Consider the following 12,257-nt stretch of genomic DNA (forward strand, 5'->3'; position numbering starts at 1 on the left):
TAATTCAGAACATTGAAATGAAAGATGAAAATCAGACAGGCAATAAGTTAATGCTTATGTTCTGCTGACCATACACGTTTTAGTATGAAATGCTTTCTCATCACCTGGCAAAAATGCTAATGACTACAGTACCCCTGTGGTACAGCTGCCCTTCTCTCACTCAGGCAACCTCTGAGGATAGTTTTATCTGGCTTTTTAGGAGCATATAGAAAATGGTATTTGTTTTGCGTATGCCAGTAGAAATAAACTGCCTTTTTTTTCCCCCCCTCTCATTCTGGTCCTCCTTTCTGATCTCCTGAGATAACCTCTGGTTCCCTGTGTTCAAAATGATGTTGGCCTTTCTTTGTTGCTGTTTCCCTCCCTTCCTTTTTTCTTTCTCCTTTTTTTCTATCCATTCCTCCTTTTTTCTTTTCCCTTTAGTTTGTTTTTCCTTTTTTCTGTTTTCCCTGTTTTGTTTTTCTCTTTTTGACTTCTTCTATTTTTATTTTTTATTTTCCCTTTTTTCCTTTTTCTTCTTATAAGTCGTGCACAGTCTTTGGCCAGGTGGGGACCAGGTAGTCTGTTGTGGAGGCACTGAAAGGTCCTTCTGCATCCAGGCATGCACCTGTACTGGGGCTGAAGCCCAGGTACCATAGCCCATGGTCAATGGATGGAGAACAGGAGGCTGAAGCAGCTGCAAGGATTCTGCTGGTGAGCCGGACCCTGCAGAGGACTGTAGAGTGGGCAGCCTGGTTAAAGTCACTCTGCAGACCCTATCTCAGAGCTGTGCTCTCAAATGTTGGTAGGGGTCATGATTTTTCTGTTGTGATCCTGAGGGCAGGTTGGAGCGATGCAGGTCCAACTTCCTCCACCCCAGACCTGCCGCGACATTCACAAATTTCCTGGTTAAAATTATACAGAACTGTTGGTTTCAGATCACAGTGTGCATCTGTGTGTGTGTAAAGTTAAGCAGAGAGAGAGGGAGAGCAATTCAGAAGATTTTTTTCTGTTGTCACTTACTTAGCTAGGGAGTCACCTTTTTTCTCTTTTGAAATCTTATTTTGCTGCTATGTGCTGAGTGAGATGCTCTTCTCACAGAAGAACAGGCAACTACAGGAAAGTGAGAAGACAAGTTTAGAAAGAACTAGTACTGCTGTAGGAAATCTATGATGTACATTAATTGATTTTATTTGTGGCCACAGATAAAAGGCTGGCCTGTAGCATCTCTTACAGTTTTCAGTGCTCTTGCAACCCCAGTCCTGCCCCAAACCAGGATAAGAATTGCGGTAATGGACATTTCCCTGCTAGATGGGAAGGGAGTACTGTGAACGTGAGTGAGTGAATGTAGAGGGAACAACTCTGATTTATTCTTTCCCACATATGCTGCCTAAATGCTGCATCCCGTGGGCAAAGCAGAGACCAGATTCTGTGGTGTTGTTTGAACATTGACTTGGCAAAGGGGAAAGGCCAGGACTTGTGGCTTTTGGATGCTTGGTTACAAAGCTCCAGAGGCCAAAATGTGTGTCAGGGCAGGAGTGGTAGGGGAGAAGAGGGCAATGTGGTCTAAACTGCAGCTTACAGCAACATGAATGAATGAAACTGTAGTCTTTGGGGGACAGCTTGGCTGTCACTTCTTGAAGAACATGAGGATGAGTTATTTCCTACCAAACCTAAGCATCTCTAGTGCTTCCATGGGTTTGTCCCTTTTCCTTAAAAGCAGTGAAGAGAAAACAGATTTCATAGTTGACTGAGCACCAGTTTTTGCTTTAGTTTGAGTATAATTTCACAGCACGCACTGACACAGTGTGCTTAGTATTTTATACGTGCTGAGTTCTGAATACAATATTCTGAAGAACTGACTAACATCAAAGATGTATCCAAAATTAATATTTGTATAACATACCAATGGAAGTCTGCTGAAATGGTGCTGGTTATATAGGTGCTTTGGATATGAACAGTTTAGAATCCCCAAATAGCGTGTAAGGTAGAGAATTGCAATTGAAAATTAAAGATGCTGTGGGAGGTATTATATTTAATAGAAATGTGTCTGTTTCAACACCTCTATTATACTTCATAAGTCTGAAGTAAAATGAAAAAGAGAGAGATCAATAACATGTTACTGGCGTCTCCAGTATCACATTTCATAAATTGCCTTTCTTGACCTGGGCAACATATGATGAGTCTGATCAGATGAAGTGCAATGAATTTGATGCACCTAATTCAAATCATAATGATCTTCATTCTACATTACAGTGATATGAAAAATTTGATATATTTGGCAGCCTATTTACAAAAGGTTTCCACAGTGGAACAAGCATAGCACAGTGTCAGAAGCACAAACACCTTAACTAGCATCTCTCTCTTCCACTAATGAGAAATAACTTCACACTTTTGGACCAGTAAACTAGCACGGAGTTAACATTGGTGCCTTAGCTTACTTGTAACCACTGACAGTATGGCTAGCTAATTTATTCCTCCTGGGTTTTGTTCCTGCAAAGCATCTTTTAAGTGTAGCTTTATCTGACTGCTTTTCGGCTGATGGATGGAAATCTGTATTCCTCATTTCTCACCATTGGCATGGTGTCAGACTGATCAGGACGTTGTAAGTGTCTATCACCACTGTAGAGGAATGCCAAAATGCAAGGACAGGAGATATCAGTCATCATCACAAGTCAAATTCATTAAAGAGGAGGAACTGTTTTAAGTAAAGACTTCCATGCCAAAAGGGCAATAACAGATAAAAGTGTTCATGTAATTTATTCAAAGAATTTTGTGATAACTGTCAAGTTATTCAACAGTTTTCTCTCATTATCATTTATTTCATGTACCTTGACTTGGCAAAGCCTTTAGGAAGAGATTTAATCAGAAGTATGCAAATAGGCCTGCTAGCTTCAACAGGAAATCGGCACTTAGGAATAGCAAATCTTAAATATTTTCTTAAATGTTGAGACATATTGGTACTAGTTATATATGATGAGTTATGCAGTCTTTTTTTTTTTTTTTTTTTTTCCTGCAGTGCAGCTGGAGAAATTTTATGCAAGTTTTCAAATACTCCCTAAGCAGGGCTGCGCAAATCATTCTAGAGAAGCTCCTACTAGGTGACCTGAACCAAAAATGTTTCTGGTACCATGCCAAAACATAAATCTTAGAAGATTTTTTGATTGCATAAAACTTCTTATTCATCACTAAATATTTCTTTTTTAAAATTGAATGTGCTAAATCTGGTCCCAAAATAACACTTTGAATTAAAAATTGAAATGCTTCACTTAGAAAATGTCATAATATATATTATTTTTTTTTCTGACATGCCTATTGCATGATGCAAGTTTGCAAAGGTTTTGATTTCTCCAAACTGCCTTCCACAGAGAATGAACTATTTATAAGAAAAAATAATTTGGTTTTCCTTCTGTCATGGTTTCTTCAACAGCGTTGGTCAAATGTTGCAAATACTTAGCAAGTGCTGCATATGGTCTTTGTTTCCTATCCATCATGATGGAAATGGGGCTTTTCATTAAGTAGGCAGTTACAAGGTTGACACTAACTCTGGTCATATGTACTAATAGTAATATGTGACTCATACTGCGTTTTTCCTTTCCAGAAATTGAAGACTTTGCAAAAGAAGCTAAAGGCTTAAATTCAGATAGCCTAATTTCTACCTCAGTTTTTGTATATCATGTTTTCTACTGGCTGGCAGTATATCTTCAGAAAGGTTTACCAGGAAAAATATTTAGGGGAAAATTAGACAATGTGAATCTGTGCTTAGAGTGTCTTGATCTCCATGTTACAAACAGGTTAACTAAAACACACGTAATGAAACAGCTTGTCCAAAGTCACGTTATAAGTAGGTGAAGTGAAGAGCAGAAGCTGGTTGTCCAGGTTCCTCCCTGTTTCCCCCATGCAGGGCTATACCTGTATTTGATGCAGCATGCTGGTGACATACAATCAGTTCTCTATGTTTGTCTGTGCCTATTTCTTTATCTTTAGCAGAGGGCAGCATTTGGGCCTTCAGAGCTATAAATGCTTCAGGCCATTCGTATTTTTGATTGTGGAACTGTGGCAATATTTTGAATTCATATGTGTGCCTTATCTTTCTTTGTAACCATCTAGGTTCAGAACGCCTAGAGACAAATGATATGGAAAAAGGCCTCCATGACACAGATCCCTACTGGCACTGACTGTACAAGTAGAAAGACACCTAGAAAGCAGGTAAGAAAAGCTTTTTTTCATTTTTTAACTTCAATGATGTAAAGCCTAATGAGGTGATTTTAATTTATTTGGCTACCAGCAATGGTATTTAAATGAAGCACATAATTTGTTAAATACTAACAAATATGCTTCAGGCTGTAAAGCTAATGTAATTTTTTGCTTCACTGGTAGCCTTGGAGGCATTTGATTTCCCCTTGCCCAAACTTCAGCTTCATCTGTAAGCAGGCCATACCAGCATATTTATCAAGCTTTTTTGTTTGTCACATTTTAAAATATGGCATTTTAATTTCTTCTTTAGCCTATTGGACCCTTCCTTGAGCCCCTTGCTGCCTGTCCATCTGCCATTTCAAATGTGTGTCCATGCAGGAATGCCGAGTGAGCCGTGCTGGCTGCTCGTCTCTTGTTTCATTGAACGTGTTGTCATTTGTATGTAATTCTGCTGCTCGGTTTGTTTCTCACATTGTGTTCAGTTTAGGCAGTGGAGGAGTTTCTGACAACTGGACACTGAAACCTTCTCTAATCATTTTGTCAGGCAGAAGGCTATAGATTTTAGGACCTTATCACAGCTTTCATTGTGAGTACTTACATGCATCCTGCATGTAAATTTTCCTCATCTTTTCTTGGCCTTGACTCTGTAATTTGGGAGACAGAGTGGGCAGCATGGAGTCCTCTGGAGGCATCACAGAACTAAATGCTCACACTATGTCACGCTTACTACCTTGCTCACAGACAAACATGGGATATTTGAATACATAATGGGTTCTACATATAATTTATTATTTCAGAGTATTTTATGAAGGTTGTGTGGTTATTTTGGGGGAGGGAGGAAAGGGAGTATTGTTTGGTTATTTTCCAGACAGAATGATGTATGAAGCTGCAGAGTGCTATTTTAACCATCTGATACACATAAAACTGGACTAAGAGGTAGTTTGAATGATAGATTTTCTCTTTTTTTTGGTGAGAATTCTTTTGATATGAAGCCACATAAATATTGGGGTCTTTTATAATGACTGTAGTTGCAGAGATTTTGATGGACGTTTTTAATACATCAAAGTAAATTGCTATTAGAGGGAAAAATGGAATGCTTTTCAGCTATAGAGAACTGAAATGAATGTGCATCTGTGGAGATATTGGGAATGGCTGGTAGGGAGCAAGACCAGTCTTAAAAGACCAAAGAAATGTTGATTGCAATAACTGTGTTCAGTAAAAAATATAGAGACACTACAAAATTTCAAGTAATATACACAGTTAATACAATGTTCTTGCAGGAACATTTTGCCAGGAAAAAGGGAAAATATTCTTTTATTCCAGATAGGGGGAGGAAAAGCATTATTTGACTCACAAATCTTCTGGAAGACCGTTTGTGTTCTCTGTCAAATATATGCAAATTAAACAGTATTTTAAATTTTTTCACTGGGTTCTGCTGGATAGAACATGTCTCAAGGGCAATCCAAGGAAGGGAAACATCTGATAAACACACATGGCTCTGGGCAGAGATCTGTGCATCCCCACAGAGACACGATGCCAGTGAGCTTTCTGCTGTGCCTCGCTTTTTTTCCTCCTCCTTCAGGCTCTGAATCAAATCCGTTTTAAATCAGCGAGGGTCCTTCTGTAGACTTAAAAGAGCTGTGGATCAAGCACTGTGGAGGAAGTGCAGGTCAGGAAGTACTCGTCTGAGCTTCATTTCCTTTTGCTTTCCTTTTCCCTTACTTGCCTTTATTTCAGAAAGGAACATGCTATATTCCATCTGTTCTTAAGCAGTTCTGGGCCACGAGCCACCGGAGCCTGGCACCGTGTCGTTGGTCTGTCAGAAAAGGAAGGAGCACAGTTGTTCTTCTGTTCTCCTGGCTCCCTTAATGGCTGGCTCCTTCCACCAGATCTTCTTTTCCTTTCTCATTATGTGGTGCAGTGGAAGAAAGTATCTGGCATCTTAATAATATTAGTCTTACAGTAATCTGGTCTTCAGCTGTGAGATGAACATCAGATGCTTACATGGTCTCTCTACCCACACACAATGTGTGTTCATATAAATTTATACTATACCATTGCTGTTAATTTTTTTTTTTTTTCAGAATTTAAAAATGGCTATGAGTGGGTATTTATGTGAGAGAGGCAGAAACAGATGATGTCCCCATCCTGCTACAGGGATTACTGCTAGTGCTTAGCTCTTTTTGCATCTAATGGAAGGACAAAAGACTGCCTGGAATCACGTTGCTGAAAACTAAACAAATTTCGCCGGCAAAATAAAATTCTTCCTTCTGCATGCAAATGGGTGTTTTTCCAGGCAGGCCCAGACAGGGCTATGGCCATTTGAAAACCAGGGGCCAAATATTCTACCCCCTTCCTTCCCTGCAGCTGTCCTTCCTGGTGCCCAGCTTCATGTCCTTTCCCCCTCCCTTCCCTTCCCTTAACTTTCTGACAACTGAGCATGGAAGACCCTTAACAGTGCTTGCAAAGGGTCAGGGCAGGCTGGAGCAGCTATGACTTTGGGGTTAGATACTCTGATGAGGGAGAACTTGAGTCATAGCTAACCTTTTCCACAGGACAATGCAGCAAGCTTGGATTTCACTTGTCAAAATAAGCAACAGCACTGTTCTGGAAACAGCATCTTCCTTTCTTCCAGCAAAACCTCTCTTTTGCTGATTTTCAGTGTCTAGATTTGTGATGACCTTCCTGTAGCACAGAAATTTTGCTTCAGGCAGATTTTTGAAGAACAAAATTTTTGTAATCTGCTCCTCCAGTAGAGGAAAATACGTTTTGTAGTTAAACGTTTTCTGGGTATGGAGTCTCAGACACCCCTCCCACCTCTTCTCCTTTCCCTCACACCAAAAGGATCATTCCTAAGTGACACAAGAAGATGCATTCTGCAAAGCAAGTTTACAGTTAGTAGTTAAATATATTTGTGAAATAGGCAATATCACTGAAAAGATAACTCTCCCTCCCATTCCTTATCACAAAGAAAAAGGAACAAAAGCCCACCTTATACCAAGTACTTAAAGCCTCCAATATAGCACACAGCAGATGTAGTCCAAAGTTTGAAAGAAGACAAGCCAGAGAAATTTCCTGTTAATCATATATAAAAATATTGTTTGTAGGTGATCTTCCCTGGTGGTGCTGTTTCCTAATATTTGAGCCCTTGCCACTGGTGAGAGGGGAGCTGTGGGTTCCTGTGGAGACCAGCACTAGCACTGATAGCCCGTGAGGGTGCCCAGGCAGCCACTGCATGTTGTGGGCTGCTGAGGTCCCTAGGAAACAGCTGGATAAACTTGATGAATGTAAAATTTATGCTGAATTTAAGTATGCAAGAAGACCAGGAGATGCACTTATGTCTGGTATGTGACCACTGATGGTTTTTGTTAACCGTAAACTCTCTGGATGGTTTTATACATTCTGCCAAAGGGGAAAAGAGAAAAAAAATGTGAGTCTAGTGTTTAGCTGAACAGTGAAAGAAGCTGAACTGAGAAAAACCCCAATTACCCATTTTTTACTATTATATGCGCTGGAAGTTTACCCAAGAGGTAGCCGATAACTTACATGGTAATTCTAGGATGTTACAGGTTTCCATGGTGGCATACTATCAAGAAAGAATATGAACTGGCATTTCCCACCCCTGCAGTTCTATGGCTCCTTGAACTAGAGGAGTTTGCTCACAAATTGCGTCTTTGAGCTAGATGCTGGGAAAGTTGGAAAATAGACTGTCTACCCAAGCAACTTGCTGCTCCTGCCCAGAGATCTGGAAGGGACAGAGGACAAAGTAGGGCTGCCGTACTAGCTTTGTGCCAAAGGAGTTTTATGCTGAGGACAGATCTACCAGGAACATGTCAGTTTTGTGCATCAAGTTCTTGGCACTTTACCTATATTCATCGTGGCTCCTCCCTTACATGTCTACAGAGCGAGACTCTGGAAACACTAGCAAAAATAATATTTTTACAGCAGAGCCATCTTAACATGAAAACTGTTCATTAGGAAAGAGGACACTGGACAAAAATCATAAAGACCCAGATGCATTTATTTTCCATCTGGTATGAACAGAGCAAAATTAATATTTTCGGATATGATGTATTGAAATCTCATGGGGGAAAACAATAGAAAAAGTCATTGATCAGTCATGAAATAGCAGGGAAGAAAGTATACATAATTCCTAGGTATATTTAATTTCATAAAAAGGGTTATATTCTTCCATGGAACTCTAATGCAAAGGTTTTGAAGCATCCATATTAGAAGACACTGTCCTGGAATAATAATGTGATTGATAAGATGAAAGAAAACTCTGAAAGAACTGGTATTGTCTCTTTTCAAAAAGAAAAGTTACATTAGTGTTCTCAATAGGCTTACGAGCTAGAAAGAGGTACAAAAAGCGTATAGGCCTGGTTCTGCTGCCTGCATCTGATGGTCATACTTGCACCTGTGTAGAGCAGGTTCGATTGAGGAACTCCCTTGCCATCACATTTTACTCCCATGCTGAGAGTCTGTCTAAATTTAAATGTGAGTAAAGCTTATAAAGCGATGGTCTACAAGGAGAAGCAAACACAGTTTATGACTCAGTGCAAATTAAATATCCTAATTCAGAGTCTTAGTGGGATATATATATAGCCACACTATAGCCACAGTGGGTTTGAAGTCTACTTGGCTAGAGAGGTAGGGTCCTCAGCTCTTACTTGTATAACCTTGTTTGTTAAAGGCTGTTCTTTGCCATGCTTCCTTAGCCATGTCAGTGCAGCCGCCTCTGTTGTCAGTCCCAGAAAAGAGGGGTGAGGTAGATCTATCATTCAGGTCCCTGCAGTGCTTGGAGTCAGACTGTTCAGAAGAAGAAAATCTCTGTAGAATTATGAAAAACCATTCCCAGCCCCCATTAGGTACTGACTGAAATAGCTACTGCAGCCAGAACCACATCTGTCCCTTAGAATCCCTCCTCTTGTTGCGGTTTAAAGTAACTGCAGATGGCCTCATGTGCATAGACAACCCTCTCTAATGCCAGCTCACACCGAACATCTAACATCTTTCTGGGGTTAAAACATTTACAGAATGACATTGTTATTAGTTTGGAGGTGGAGTTTTGCTTTTGGACTATATGTATAACTACACAGATATTCAATTTGGATTACCTTTTATCACATCCTTTTAAGGTATCTGCCAATAGGTAGTTTAGGACATGGATGTGATATAATGATCAAAGAAAAGCATAGCATGCTGAATTTAAATAGAAACTTCCACATAAAAGAAGAGAATTTGCCTTCCGAGTTACATGTAGAACTGCCTGTCATTTAGTAAACAAAATGATATATTTTTCATGGGAATTTTCACAGTTGGTCCATTAACAGCAAGAGGAACAGCAGTGTAAGAGACTTAAATAACAATAAGGGCTTACTTTTTCCCCTGACCAATAGAGTCCATTATCCTTTAAGTGCATTCCTTTATTCTGGTCTTCCCTGTTCCCCCTTACACTTGTGTTACTGCTGGAATGAGACCCAAAATACTATGGAGATTAATCGACCAAACCTTTTTTTTTTAATCTATTTTTTTTTTAAAGAACCATCATGTAAAAATGTTTTTACCTCTGTCAGCTCTATTCATAGACAATATAATACAATTTATTTTCATTCTCTTAGCTGATTTGGGCTGTCATGTATGTTAAGCCTTTCAGTAAATCAGCTTTAATACTTTACCTTGCTATCTGCAAGCAAAAGGTCTTTCTTTTATTTTAATGTCAATATATCTGGCTTACACAGGCCTTTTAAATGATTCACAGTATATTTTAATAAGCCTGTTGAACAGAAAATAATAATAATACTAACAATAAAACAAACCCAGTTTTCATTGATAGAGATTACCAGCTGTTTTTGTTGAAAATGATGAAACAATGAAGGGCTATGAAAGATTTAAAACAAAAGGATTACCTAATTATCTGTATGCATATGAAATTGTACTATCAGGTTTGCAGATGAAGCAAACAAAACTGCCATTTTCTGTTCATGTGGAATTACGTGGGTATTGCAATTTACTTTCTATTATTTTAGAAGGGGCTGAATTAAAGCCTTCTGCAGTTCTCCTATATAAGCATGAGTGAGATTGCAAGAGCTCTATTTTCACATCCCTTTGATACAATGATGGAATTCTGTGATAGAAAAAATAGCAAAAGGAACGATTCTGAGAGAAAAGAGAAGATTGATTGGGGAATTTGGATAACACTTGGATAAGCAATTTTAAATTTTGGATTTTCAGTAATAGATAGAACTGCTCAGAACTTAAGAAAACCCGTCTGAGCCGAAGCTTTCACAGAATCACACAGAATCACAGAATGGTTCGGGTTAGAAGGGACCTTAAAGATCATCCAGTTCCAAGCCCCCTGCCGTGGGCAGGGACACCTCCTACTAGACCAGGCTGCTCAAAGCCCCATCCAGCCTGGCCTTGAACACCTCCAGGGATGGGGCAGCCACAACCTTTCATTCAAAAGGTTTGAGGAAAAAAAAAAATGTAAGTAGGTATCTGCAATAGAAGGAGAGGAAATGGAAGGGCCAGTCACCTTAACTGGAAAAAAAAGATTATGCGTCAGCATTGATTAGTTCCCTAAAGAAACCCTGCCATTTTTTAATTTTCACTGTGCATTTAAATTTGTGAAGGAGTACAAATGAAGTTAGGTTTTGTATCTTTGTGTGTGTGTGCACTTTAAATGCAGTTGTACCATTCAGTTAAACCTGGTGGTTTAATTTTAATTCCCAGATTATGTTTGGGAAAGAGGATACAATATTGAGCATAACAATGAGATGGCTCTGATGCAAATAGCTTTCTTAAACAGTTTTCTTTGTTTTTCTTCTTTTTTAAAATTTTATTTTTAAAGGTAAAAAGAAAGAATTTGATGTAAGACATAAAGAGGATTTCCGTCACAGCGGAGGTGTGTTACAAAACATCCATGTTACAGAGCCCAGTAAGTGATATTCAGCCACTGCCTTATTCCTCCTCTAGAGAGGGTGGAGACAAGATCCTGCAAAGACATCTTGCTTTGAGACAGTGTATCCATCCCTGCATCTCCCTAGCCCTGTAAACGTATTTATAGGTGTAAAAGTCCATATTCCTTGGGGCTGGGAAAGGGACACATTACACCCATTTTAATCTAACATGATTTTATTTGTATATCTAAAGCCTAGCTATTACTTGGTGTGTGTAACGCAGCCCCGGACATGTAGCCCGAGAGGAAGCATGGAGATGGCATGGTTAAGGCAGCTAAAAGCCTTTTTAATATCCTCCTGGGTCTTTGGCACCTGGTGAAACCAAATGGCCAAAGAGGTCTCCATAAGATATGGCAACAGACCAGCACGGCTTCCTGCTCAGGGCCTCAAATGGCAGCCTGGGGGTGGTCTTCCTCACCAGCCCTGCTGGGGTGGAGAGGGGTAGCTCAGGGACTCCAGGCTGAATTGAAACTTTCCTGAAGTACTGATGCTGTTCCATGGTAAAGTGCCCTTATGAAACGACGACTCCACTCAGGATTTAAATCTAGAGGTATCTTCTTTACATAGATGCTTACTGTCACTTGCCTGGAATAAATGACAGACACAAGGGATTAATGTCCTATTTACCATAGGTGGTTCTCATAGCAACAGGCAGCATAGCTACAGCATGGTGACAACATTTCTCAAGACCAAGTTGAGGCATAGATTGAAAGGCAAAATAAGAAACCTGCATAATCAGAAGTATTGATAGAAACTAGCAGGATTTACTGTTAGGCTTCCTTCTGCGTAGGATGTGATAAAACTGCATTTTTAAATCGGCAAGATATTCTCATGTAATGAATAGCCACATTTTTTCTGCTCCTGTAGTTTAGCTCTGTTATTCAGGATGATCTCAGACAACATACCTGCCAAAATTTATTCTAGAATATAGGGAGTTGTCATGACATACACCTAGTTTAACTGGGAGTAATTCAGAGGAGATGTCCCAGAGTATTCCTGTGTGTCATGAGCTGTTTGTCATTTTCTCTTTTAATGCAGATGGTAGCAGAGTACAGACCTGGAGATAAGTGTTTTAAATAGGACATCCAATAGGTCTGAAGCAAAGAGTTTCATAAATATTCAAGC

Source organism: Chroicocephalus ridibundus, chromosome 6, assembly GCF_963924245.1.
Source record: "Chroicocephalus ridibundus chromosome 6, bChrRid1.1, whole genome shotgun sequence".
NCBI classification, from domain to species: domain Eukaryota; kingdom Metazoa; phylum Chordata; class Aves; order Charadriiformes; family Laridae; genus Chroicocephalus; species Chroicocephalus ridibundus.